General features: G+C 36.5%; 1 protein-coding gene across 1 annotated transcript in view; it reads right to left on the bottom strand.

Annotated features, from left to right (window-relative positions):
• Positions 1–14,202, bottom strand: part of CERKL (ceramide kinase like) — a 127,639-nt gene that overhangs the window by 60,253 nt on the left and 53,184 nt on the right. The window lies entirely within an intron of this gene.

The following is a 14,202-nucleotide window of genomic DNA, read 5'->3' as shown; positions in this document are numbered from 1 at the left end:
GACTTCCTGAGCCCACAGTCACCTCAAGACATACCCCTTGACGTGGCCCTGCCCACCAGACCCTACTCCATCCACCAGTGAGAAGTCACCAACCCCTCCCACAGAAACTCTGCACAAGCCTCTAGACCAGACTCAACCACCAGGGGTCAGAAACCAGAAGTAAGAAATAACAGTCCCATTGTCTGTAGAACTGAGTCTGCAAACAGGTCAGAACCTACCCTGGGACCAGAGTTGGTCCCTCACCATTTGATGACACAAAGAACATCCCCTAAAGAGGGAGACTTCTCCAAGGTTTAGAAACATACTTAAACTTCCACATACATATAAATACAAATAGAAGTTTAGACATGAGTTTAGAAAACGAGCCAGCAGAGGGATATGTTCCAGATGAAGGAATAAGATAGAATCCCAGAACAACCAGTGATGTGGAGACAGGCAATTTACCTGAGAAGGAGTTCAGAGTAATGATTGTAAATATGATTTAAGAACTCAGGAAAAGAATGGATGCACAGAGAAGTTACAAGAAGTTTTAACAAAGAATTAGAAAAATAAAGACCAATGAGAGTTGAAGAATATAATAACAGAAATGAAAAATACACTAGAAGGAATCAATAGCAGAATAAATGAGGCAGAAAAACAGATGACTGAGCTGGAAAACAGAATGGTAATAACTGCTGACATGGAACAGAATAAAGAATAAAAAGAAACAATGAAATTTAAGAGCCCTCTGGGACAACATCAAATGCTACATTTGCATCATAGGGGTCTCAGAAAGAGAGAGATAAAGGGCTGAAGAAAATATTTGAAGAGATAATAGCTGAAAACGTCTCTAACATGGGAAAGGAAATAGTCACCCAAGTCCAGGAAGCACAGAGTTCCACAAAGGATAAACCCAAGGAGAAACATGCCAAGATACATGTTAATAAAAAAGACAAAAATTAAAGACAAAGAGAAAATATTAAAAGCAACAACAATGAAGCAACAAAAAACAAACATTTATGGGAATCCCCATAAGGTTCTTAGCTGGTTTTTCAGCATAAATTCTGCAGGCCAGAAGAGAGTGGCATGATATATTTAAAGTGATGAAAGCAGAAAACCTACAACCAAGAATACTCTACCCAGCAAGGCTTTCATTCAGATATGATGGAGAAATCAAAACCTTTACAGATAAGCAAAAGCTCAGAGTATTCAGCACCACCAAACCAGCTTTATAACGAATGCTGTAAGAATTTCTTTAGGCAGAAAAGGCCACAACTAGAAACAAAGAAAATATGAATGGGAAAACTCACTAGTAAAGGCAAACATACACAAAGGTAGGAAATCATTCACACACAAATATGATATTTAAACTAATATCTGTGAGAGGAAAGTACAAATGCAGGATATTTGAAATGCATTTGATATTAATAGATCAGCAACTTAAAATAATTATGTATATATAGAGAGAAAAGTGAAAGTGAAGTCGCTCAATCATGTCTAACCCTTTGCGACCCTGTGGACTCTAGCCCACCAGGCTCCTCCATCCATGGGATTCTCCAGGCAAGAATACTGGAGTAGGTCACCATTTCCTTCTCCAGGGGATATTCCCAACTCAGGGATCGAACCCAGGTCTCCTGCATTGCAGGCAGACGCTTTAACCTCTGAACCACCAGGGAAGCCCATATAGAGAGAATTCTATACCAAAACCTCAGAGTAACCACACACCAAAAGTCTATGGTAGATATAAACATGAAGAAAACAGAATCCGAACACAATACTATAGATAGTCATAAAATCACAAGACAATGAAAGCGCAAGGAAAGAAAAAAAATGCAAAAACAAACTCAAAACAATTAACAAATGGCAATAAGAACAAACGTCACTAATTACCTTAAACGTAAAAAGATTAAATGCTCCAACCAAAAGACTTACACTGAATGGATACAAAAACAAGACCCATATACATGCTGTCTACAAGAGACCCATTTCAGATCTAGAGAGACATACAGACTGAAAGTGAGGGGATGGAAAAAGGTATTCCATGCAAGCAGAAGTCGAAATGTGGAGCAGCAATATTCATGTCAGACAAAATAAAATTTAAAATAAAGACTGTTACAAGAGGGAAAGAAGGACACTACATAATGATCAAAGAATCAACACTAGAAGATATAACTGTAATATGTGTGCACCCAACATAGGAGCACCTCAATACATAAGACAAATACAAGCAGCCATACAAGAAATAGAAATGAAAGGAAATAAAATCGGAAAAGCAGCAGCAAAACTGTCATTGTTTGCAGATTACATGATTACTATACACAGAAAATCCTGGAGATACTAAAACTCAATGAATTTGGTAAACTTGGAGGATATAAAATTAATACATAGAAATCTGTTGCATTCCTATCACTAACAAAAGGTCAGAAAGAGAAATAAGGAAACAATTTCATTTACCATGGCATCAAAAAGAATAAAATACCTAGGAATAAACCTAACTAAGGAAGCAAAGACTTGTAATCAGAAAACTATAAGATGTTGATGAAAGAAATGGAAGATGACAAAAACAAATGGAAAGATATACTGGGTTCTTAGATTGGAAGAATCAATATTGTCAAAGTGACTATATGACCCAAGGAATCTACAGATTTAGTGCAATTTTTATCAAATTACCCCAGGCATTATTCACAGAACTCGAACAAAAAACTAAATTTGTATGGAAACATGGAAGACAGTGAATGACCAAAGCAATCTTGAGAAAAAACAGAGACAGAGGAATCAGGTTTTCTGACTTCAGATTACAATACAAAGCTACAGAAATCAAAACAGTGTGGTACTGGCACAAAAACAGAAATACAGAAAATCAATGAACAAAACAGATAGCCCAGAAATAAACCCATGCACATATGGCCAATTAATCTATGTATGACAAAGGAGGGAAGAACATAAAATGGAGAAAACACAGTCTCTTCAATAAACAGTGCTGGGAAAATTGGACAGTTATATGCAAATGAATGATTTTAGAACATTCTCTAACATCATACACAAGACCAAACTCAAAATAGATTAAAGGCCTAAATGTAAGACTGGATACTATAAAACTTCTAGAGGAAAACACAGGCAGAACATTCTTTGACATAAATCATAGCAATAATAATCCTTTTCAGCCTATCTCCGAGAGTAATGAAAAAACAACAACAACAACAAAAATGGGACCTAATTAAACTTCGAAGTTTCAGCATAGCAAAGGACACCATTAAAAAAATAAAGACAACCTACAGGATGACAGAAAATACTTGCAATTGATTCAACTAACAAGGGATTAGTCTCCAAAATCTACAATCAGCTCAGTATCAGAAAGAACTAATCCAATCAAAAATAGGTACATCTAAGAGAGAACAAGATGGTGGAGGAGTAGGTAGACGTGGAGTACATCTCTCTCCATGGATACATCAAGAATACACCTTCAGACAAAGAAGTGCATGCAGAACACCAGCTGAGAGTGAACAGGAGTACCTGACCAGTGGAAAAGAACATACAGAACCACCCAAAACTCGGTAGGATGAAGGAACTAGGGGGAAAACAGGAGAGTTAGTAGGACTGGACCTGCCCTCAGTGGGTGGGGGAACTGAAGCAGGGGTCTAACCCCCACAGTAGGGCAACTGTCTGAGTCAGAGGATAAACATTTAAGGCTGCGAGTGAACTGTGGCAGCTGATCTGTGGCAGCCTAAATGGAATGAGCATCAGACAGTCCTTGCCGCAGCCATACCAACCCCGGACAGGAATGCTGGTCTCCTGGAAGGGGCAGCAGCTGGGATCTGAAGTTTAGGGATTGTGGAGCAATCCCAGGGCCAGGGCTGCTGTTGACTGTGGACAGACGGATTGAGGGGATGTGAGGGAGGAGATAGTGGTGGGAAATGCCTGTGGAGGAAAGTCAGTCAGCCATGGAAGCAAGACGATACTGCTGAGTCACATGTTGGGGGTGGAGCCATCACTATAGCCTCTCTCTCCCCACAGGCCAGCATTGGCAGCTGAACAATAGAGAGGCTGGCCCATCAAACACCTGATGCACTGAACTACAGAGTAGGACCCCACCCAGGGGGCCCCTTTAAGTGTCTGATGTGCCAATCTACAGAGTAGGACCCCAGCCAGGAGGCCCCTCTATGTGTCTGATGCACCTCATCACAGAGAAGGACCCCAGGCAAGGGAGCCCTCTAAGTGCCTGAAGAGGCAGAGCTATGGAGAAAGACAGGCCAAAGAGGCCTTCTGATTGCCAGTTACCAGAGGCTCAAAAAAAGATCTGATAGGGCCATAACTTCTGCAGTGGAGGTAGTCCATTTTATGATTAAAACTCTTCAAAAAATGGGCAAAGAAGGAACCTACCTCAACACAGTAAAGGACATATATGATAAGCCTACAGCAAACACTATTCTCAATGGTGAAAAACTGAGAGCATTCCCCCTAATATCAGGAACAAGACAAGGGTGTCCACTTTCACCACTATTATTCAACATAGTTCTGGAAGTCCTAGCTGCAGCAATCAGAGAAGAAAAAGAAATAAAAGGAATCCAGATTGGAAAAGAAGTAAAGCTCTCACAGTTTGCAGATGACATGATACTGTACATAGAAAAACCTAAAATAGTATCAGAAAATTACTAGAGCTAACCAGTGAATTTACCAAAGTTGCAGGATACAAAATCAATACACAGAAATCCTTGCATTTCTATATACTAATGATGAAAAATCAGAAAGAGAAATTAAGGAATCAATCCCATTCACCATTTGCAACAGAAAGAATTAAATATCTAGGAGTAAACCTACCTAAGGGACAAAAGAACTGTACACCGAAAATTATAAGACACTAATGAAAGAAATCAAAGATGACATAAACAGATGGAGAGATATTGCATGTTCCTGGGTAGGAAGAATCAATACTGTGACAATGACTATACTACCAAATGCAATCTACAGATTCAGTGCAATCCCTATCAATTTACCAACAGCATTTTTCACCAAACTAGAACAAAACATTTCACAATTCATATGGAAACACAAAAGACCTCAAATAGCCAAAGCAGTCTTGAGAAAGAAGAATGGAGCTGGAGGAATCAACCTTCCTGATTTCAGGTTACACAACAAAGCTACAGTCATCAAGACAGTATGGTACTAGCACAAAAACAGAAATACAGACCAATGGAACAAAATAGAAAGCCCAGAAATAAACCCATGCACCTATCGGCACCTTATTTTTGACCAAGTAGGCAAGGACATACAATGGGGCAAAGACAGCCTCCTCAATAAATGGTGCTGGGAAAACTGGAAAGCTACATGTAAAAGAATGAAATTAGAACACTTCTTAACACCATACACAAAGATAAACTCAAAATGGGTTAAAGACCTTAAATGTAAGACCAGAAACTATGAAACTCTTAGAGGAAACATAGGCAGAACACTCGATGACATAAAGCAAGATTCTCTATGACCCACCTCCTAGAGTAACAGAAATAAAAACAAAAGTAAACATGTGGGACCTCATTAAACTTAAAAGTTTTCACACAGCAAAGGAAACTAGAAGCAAGGTGAAAAGATAACCCTCAGAATGGGAGGAAATAATAGCAAATGAAACAACTGACAAAGGATTAATTTCCAAAATACACAAGCAGCTCAAACGACTCAATACCAGAAAAACCAACAGCCCAATCAAAAAGTGGGAAAAAGACCCAAACAGACATTTCTCCAAAGAAGACATACAGATGGCTGACAAACACATGAAAAGATGCTCAACATTGCTCATTATTAGAGAAACGTAAAGCAAAACTACAAGGAGATATCATCTCACACCAGTCAGAATGGCCATCATCAAAAAGTCTACAAACAATAAATGCTGGAGAAGGTGTGGAGAAAAGGGAACACTCTTGCACTGTTGGTGGGAATGTAAATTGATACAACCACTGGAAGACGGTATGGAGATTCCTTAAAAAACTAGGAATAAAACCACCATATGACCCAGCAATCCCACTCCTAGGCACATACCCTGAGGAAACCAAAATTGAAAGAGATACATGTATCCCATTGTTCACTGCAGCACCATTTTCAATAGCAGGAACATGGAAGCAACCTAGATGTCCATCGACAGATGAATGGATAAAAAAGTTGTGGTACAAATACACAATGGAATATTATTTAGCCATAAAAAGGATCTCATTGGAGTCAGTTCTAATGAGGTGGATTAACCTAGAACCCATTATATATACAGAGTGAAGTGAGTCAGGAAGAGAAAGATAAATACTGTATTCTAACACATACATTCGGAATCTAGAAAATGGTAATGAAGAATTTATTTACAGGGCAATGATAGATAAATAGACATAGAGAACAGACCTATGGAATTGGGGAGAGGGGAGGAGAGGGTGAACTGTATGAAAAGAGTAACATGGAAACTCACATTACCGTATGTAAAATAGATAGCCAACGGGAATTTGCTGTATGGCTCAGGAAACTCAAACAGGGATTCTGGATCAACCTAGAGGGGTGGGGTGGGGAGGGACATGGGAGGGAGTTTCAAAAGGGTGGGGATATGGCTGATTCATGTTGAGGTTTGACAGAAAACAGAAAAATTCTGTAAAGCAATTATCCTTCAATAAAATAAATAAAATTTTTAAAAATGGGTACATCTAAAAAGACAATTCTCCAAAGAAGATATATCTATGGTCAAAAGGCATATGAAAATATGCTCAATATCACTAATTATTAGAGAAATGCAAATAAAAACTACAATAAAGTATCAGAAAAAGTATCAAACTGGTCAGAATGGCCAAAATAAAAATGTGTACAAATAACAAATGCTGGCAAAGTGTGGAGAAAAAGGAACCCTCCTACACTGTTGGTAGAAATGTAAATTGGTATAGCCACTATGAGAAACAGCATGGGGTTCCTGAAAAAAACTAAAAAATAGGCAATACGATACTGAAATTTTACTCCTGGACATATATCTAGAGAAAACCATAATTCAAAAAGATATATGCACTCCAGTGTTCATAGCAGAACTATCTGTAATAGCCAAGACATGAAAGCAACCTCAACATACATCAACAAATGGATGGATAAAGAAGATGTGGTGTGTATATATAGAATGGAATATTACAGAGACATAGAAAGAATGAAGTAATGGCATCTGCAGCAACATGGATGGATTAGAGATTATCATATACATGAAGTAAGCCAGACAGAAAACAGAAATATATCATTTACATGTGGAATCTAAAAAAAAAAGATACAAATGAACATATTTACAAACAGGGCGGCCTGGCGTGCTGTGATTCATGGGGTTGCAAAGAGTCGGACACGACAGCGACTGAACTGAACTGATTTACAAACAGAAATAGATTTACAGAAATAGAGAACAAATTTATGGTTACTAAAGGAGGATAGGGATAAATTAGGATTAGGGGATTAAAATATACATACTACTATATACAAAAATAGATAAGCAACAAGGACCTACTGTCTAGCACAGGGAACTACACTGAATATCTTATGATCACATATAGTGGAAGAGACTATAAAAGAAAGAATATATACACATATATAAACCACTCTGCTGTACACTTGAAACTAACACAACTTTGTAAATCAACTACATTTCAATAAAAATTTTCAAAAATTTTTTTAAAAGTCATAAGTGACATGTATAATTTTAACATCCAACTCAACTGATCATAAACCAAAGTCTTAAATCTTTTCTTTTTTTTTTTTTTTTTTTTTTGCTGCTTCAAATAAAAATACCCATACTTCAGACATAAAATCTGCAGAAAATAATTTGTCCCTAAGGAAACAAATGTCAGCTCAAACAGTTCACCACGAAATGTCTGAAGTTCATACTTTTGACATATAACAAATACTCATTTTAAGACAACTGTTATATTCTTGATTTTCAATTTAATTTTCCTTATATCATTTGGAAGTATATCTAAGTAAAACTTTACATCATTCTGTTCTCCTGCTAACAAAAATTCTACCTGGTTCATGATAATATAATTGACAATATAGTTTGGATTTTTTTTAACCCCAAAATTTGTTTCACCCTTAATTTCTTGCACAAGACAAAATAAATATTAAACAAACTATTGTTTAGAAGCCCCAGTTTTTACTATTAAGGAAAGAATCCTCTGAAAATCAAAATTATTATCATATGGAAAACAGATTTGACATCTTTGGGAAACTGGAAAAATTACTCTTAGAAATAAAAGTCAAATATTTAAGTAATTTTGCTATTTTCTTCATTTTTCATACCTAAAAACTGAGGATGGCTATTGAAACAGAAGCTAAGAGCAGACTACATTACAAGGACAAAGTATACTTAATGAAAGCGGTTCATTCATATTTGCCTACTTCATGAAATTAGCATTTAGAAATGAAATAGAAAATTATGATATTGGAACTAATTCAATCAAATGTGGGCTAAAATTACCTTTGTCAACCAAAATCTAACAACAAAATTCAATAGTCCTATGATAAAAGAGCTATTCATTATTTTTTAACCATTCCTTTTATTTTGTAGTTCTGGCTTTTATCTTCTCTGCTTATTTTAATATATGAGTATTACCCAACATTCTGTATTTAGCCCTCTGCCTTTTTTAAAAAAAATTATATACTACTTCTTTACAATATTTCATCTATTCCCATCACATCAGCTCTTCTTCACTTCTTCATGCATTCCTCGCAAACTGCCAACCTGTTGAACATCTCCAACAGATGTCATATATGCCAAATGTGTCAAACAGAAGGTCTTTCCCTCAAAGCAATCAGTGTCCCAATTTCACTGTTTATGATATTAACATTTTCCAACTTACTTGAGCATAAAGCTTTAGATTTTTTAAAAAATATTTTTCTTAAAAAAAATATATTTTTCTTCATTTTCACACCATTCTAAGTCCTCCATTGAAGATTAACCAATGCAACTGCTGAAAAACTTTCAGTTTCAAGTAGTCCTAAATATCACCTGAGAGGCACTTTGTTTTGTCTTCCTGTATGGGATAATAACCTGTCAAAAAGCCTATGAATATACTTTAAAGAACAGTTTATAGTAGCTAGAGGAAAGGTTGGTTCATGGTTTAGAGAAGCTTGCAATTCATCATTTCTAGGAAACTCAAATATGCAGAGACTGGATCACAGCCTAATTGGATAAAAATTAATGTATCTAGTGTACACACATGCTATACTAGATGTGCCTGTTTATCTTCACATCACAGCTATAAATAAAGCAGAAAAGACTATGTTAAAGGACTTTCACCACAATGACTACATATTAGATTTATTGGTGACTGCACTTCAGCTTTAATTATTTTTAAGATTTAAACTTCTGAATCAATGATCAATGGTTACAATCCCTATTAATTTTTTCATATATTCATTGTGGTCTTTAACATGTTTATTAGAAGTTTTCCTGTTTGTCTCCTAGGGCAAGAGTGTTCTATACAGGATTACATCTCATTCTTTTTTGTATTTCCACTACTGAACACAATGCCTGATCCCAAATGTGTGTTGGATGAATTAACTTATATTTACTATTAGTCAATAAAGTTATGGTGACTTCTCTATATTAATAAAAAAAGATACTGTGCTCAATTGTGTAAAGAATTGAAATTTAAAAGGTCTTAACTCTTTCAAATAAAAATAGAAATGGTTCTAAGACATTTTTCTGTATTTAAAAATCCTTTTTAACCTAGTCACTCTTTGTCAAAATCTTAAAACTTCAAATAATTGAGAGTTCATTTTGTCCTCTTTTTAGTGCTGCCAATTTGTTCTTTCTTCAAAAATTCATTACATCCTATCCATTGCTCCAGTTCAAAATATAAATATGCACACTTGAAAATAACATTTGATATCCAAATATCCTAAACATTATTAGACTAAAAAGTCAACCAGTTTAGGTTTTAATACCTTCTTCGTGTTTATCTCAATAGAAGAATAAGTTGGGGGGTGGGGGGAGTAAAAGATTGGCAGGAAAAACACTTTGGTGATTAAAGACAACATTCAAAATAAATAAAACAAAATATGCATTTTTAAAAATCCAGTGTTTTGAACAGAACTAGTTTAAAATAAAGTCTTTGGACTTAAAATAGTGATATCTAAAATTCAAGTGTAAGTCATTTATATTTTTTTGATGCAAAGTTTTATCACCCACCAAACAAGTTAGGTCTGCTTCAAACATAAATTCCTTGATTGGTGACTTTTTTTCTTGTTTTAATTTTTTTGGAAACCAACAACCAGTAACTGCCAGACCTGACACACTATATGTAGTAGACCATAGGGACAATGGATGTGAGACAGAGAGATAACTCACAAATAAACCCAACTCTGGGGAAATCAGAACCAAAGAGGACCAAGAAGAAGTAAACAATCACCCTGAACCTAGAAAGACCCAGGAAAGACACAGGCCACCTCCACTTACAGAAAGAGTCCTGATCCAATTGTAAATATTTGACTTTCAGGCAATAGGCACTTCAATGAACACCTGGATTACATGGCTTTGAAAGTGAAGAAAATATCAAGAAAAATGTTCTAAGACTGCAACCTTAAAAAGGAAGTATCAGTGTCATGCAGCATTTGGTAGAGAGCTTTGGAACCTTAAGAGCGCCTCTGTTGCATAACGAAGCTGACCCAGGACTGTCTTCCTGGGGCTTGGAGGCAGTAGCTGGCTTCTCCTAAAGGACCTACTGAGACCACTCAGGGGCAGAAATGGTTAACAGTCATTCATTCAGACCACCTTGATTCAGTTCCTTCATTTTTACTGGATGATTTCAACTCTGTTGTGTTTGCACTGGTTGATTTCAAAAGTCAATCTATTTGCTTTTCATCAGCAAAATTGCTCTGTCCTCCAGGACCATGCCAAAGAATGTGATTTCATGTATTTCACTACCTCCAACTGTTATCAATTATACAAAAAGTAACATTTTTAAAGGATGATAGCCTAAGAAATATGTAGTTTATTCATCTCTCTAATTAGCTTAGATTTTAATCCTGGATCAAACCAAAGCATTACTCATTAAGCTGAACAAATATTTGGATAGTATTTTTGTGGGGTGTGTGTGTTTGGACAAGTTCCTCTTCTTTAATAAAATTGCTTTTACTAAATTGAGCTCGGTTGGGATGCCCCCTGCTTGCTTGCTGCTGGTTTTTATGGATGAGATATATTGCAGAAGTTGTCTCTCACATCACTCAGCCAGACCTTCAGAAGCCCCAAGGGAGAAGATTTCTTCAAAACCTTCAGCACAAGGAAGAGCTTTGACTCTCCGGAACAAATGACCCATTCCTATTTTATAGACCATGCAAGTCCCATGAACACCTGCCCATGTAAGGGAAATTTAATTCAATTAAGTTTTCATTTTCATTTTAACTTCTTTTTATCTCTTCTCAAATGAATTTAAAATAAGAATGTTGTAAAAGACCCACTGTTAAAGTGGAATGTTTTTAAATGTATATATAAATATATATACACACACACACACATATATATATATATCTCCTCCCTCAGTCTCTCTATATATAAATAGATATGTATATACACATTCTTTATGTTCCTAGAGAGATGGACCAAACTTTGGCCTCTGTAGTTTCCTGTTTTCTTAATCAGGTTTCCTTACACTTGAAGGGACCATTTAATAACAGGACTCGTAGTTTTAATAGGTCACTTCAACCCATCCTCTATACGTACAACCGTATCAACTGCTGCCCTTGACCAACTTGGGTCCTCAGTCTTCTCGATCAATGATTTCTGGCCTGAAAACTTAACATCACCATGTGCCTGCTCTTTGTCTGGCACCCAGATCTGTCCTGAATCATCTCTACCCCAAGCTGTGCATCAACAACAGCTGCCTCTGCCCTAGTCAACCTGGGAAACAGGAAAAAATGGCCCAAAAAAGAAGAAAGCAAGATTTTAAGTCTGTGAGAAAAGAAATCCTAAAACTCAGTTTGATTATATGCTAACTAGATACCTTTGGAAATCTAATGTGCTTTATACGTTCAGTTCAGTTCAGTCACTCAGTTGTGTCCAACTCTTTGTGACTCCATGGACTACAGGACGCCAGGCCTCCCTGTCCATCACCAACTCCCAGAGTTTACTCAAACTCATGTCCATTGAGCCATTGATGCCATCCAACCATCACATCCTCTGTCGTTCCCTTCTCCTCCTGCCTTCAATCTTTCCCAGCATCAGGGTCTTTTCCAGTGAGTCAGTTCTTCACATGAGGTGGCTAAAGTATTGCGGTTTCAGTTTCAGCATCAGTCCTTCCAATGAATATTCAGGACTGATTTCCTTTAGGGTGGACTGGCTGGATCTCTTTGCAGTCCAAGGGACTCTCCAGAGACTTCTCCAACACCACAGTTCAAAAGCATCAATTATTTGGCCCTCAGCTTTCTTTACAGTCCAACTTTATATGTGTATTCATGTACATTTTATTTAATATGTAAAGTATAAATATCATTCAAAAATTTAAGATACACTGAATTCATAAGGACATAATATTCTAGAAAACATTTGTCTTTTCTCTGGACATTACCTTTAGGAAAAGCTACCCTGAAATATAGATAATTTAAATTATCTTCAAAAAACTGTTATTCTCATTAGATGGCCACATATAAATCAATGAAGTTAGAACACTCCCTTATACCATATACAAAATTTTAATTCAAAATGGCTTAAAGACTTACATATAAGACACAACACCACAAAACTCCTAGAATAGCAAGCACATAGGCAAAACATTCTGTGACATAAATCACACTGATGTTTCATAGAGTCAGTCTCTCAAGGCAAAATAAATAATAGCAAAAATAAACAGTGGGACCTACTCAAACTTATGAGATTTTGCACACCAAAGGAAACCATTAACAAAACAAAAAGACAAACTACAGACTGGGAGAAAATTGCAAAAGATGTACAAACAGTCCATACACCTCAGTTTCAAAAAACAATACTTTCAAAAAATAGGCAAGAGACCTGAACAGACATTTCTCCAAAGAAGACATACAGACAGCCAACAGGCAAATGAAAAGATGTTCAATATCATTAATTATTTGAGAAATACAAATACTACAATGAGGTATCACCTCACACAGGTCAGAATGGCCATCATCAAAGACTCTACAAATATATGCTGGAGAAGGTGTGTTGAAACAAGAACCTTCCTACACTGTTGGTGGTAATGTAAATTGGTGCAGCCATTATGAAGAACAGTATAGAAGTTCATTAAAAACACTAAAAACAGAGTTACTGTCTAATCCAGCAATCCCACTCCTGGGCATACATGAAGAAAAGCTAAGTGCTCTAATTCAAAAAGATACATGCACCCCAGTGTTCATGGTGGCACTATATATAACAGCCAAGACACAGAAGCAGCCTCAGGGTCCATCAACAGATGAAGGAATAAAGACGACATGGGTTGTATGGGTGTGTGTGTGTGTACACGTGCATCCTAACTTCAGTCAGGTCCAACTCTGGGTGATGCTACGGACTGTAGCCCACCAGGCTCCTCTGTCCATGGGATTCTCCAGGCAAGAATATTGGAGTGGGTTGCCATGCCCTCCTCCAGGGGATCTTCCTAACCCAGGGATCAAATCTGAGTCTCTTAAGTTTCCTGCATTGGCAGGCAGATTCTTTATTACTAGTGCCACCTGGGTGTATATATATATGTGTGTGTGTGTGTGTGTATATACACACAGACACATATGTGTAAATGTGTGTATATTTATATATGTATGTTTGTAATGGAATACTACTCAGCCATTAAAAAAGAATGAAATAATGCCACTTGCAGCATCATGAATCAACCTAGAGATTGTCATACTAAGTGAGGTAAGTCAGAAAGAGAAAAACAAATACCATATGATATCACTTATTATGTGGAATCTAAAAACTGGACAAATGAACTTATTTAAAAAATAGAAACACAGAGACATAGAAAACAATCTTATAGGTACCAAAGGGGAAGGGGGAGGGATAAATCAGGAGTATGGGATTAATAGATGCACACTACCATATATAAACTAAACAGTAAATTATTATATTTCACAGGGAACTATATTCAGGATCTTGTAATAACCAACAATGGAAGACAATAGGAAAAGAATATACAGACACACACACACACACATATATATAACCAAATCACTTTGCTGTAGACCTGGAACACAATATTGTAAATCAATTATATTTCAATTAATAAA

The sequence above is a fragment of the Dama dama genome, chromosome 33 (assembly GCF_033118175.1).
Source record: "Dama dama isolate Ldn47 chromosome 33, ASM3311817v1, whole genome shotgun sequence".
In the NCBI taxonomy this organism is placed as follows: Eukaryota; Metazoa; Chordata; class Mammalia; order Artiodactyla; family Cervidae; genus Dama; species Dama dama.
Note: the sequence above shows the minus strand (reverse complement) of the source record. Positions and strands in the feature narration are given on the sequence as shown.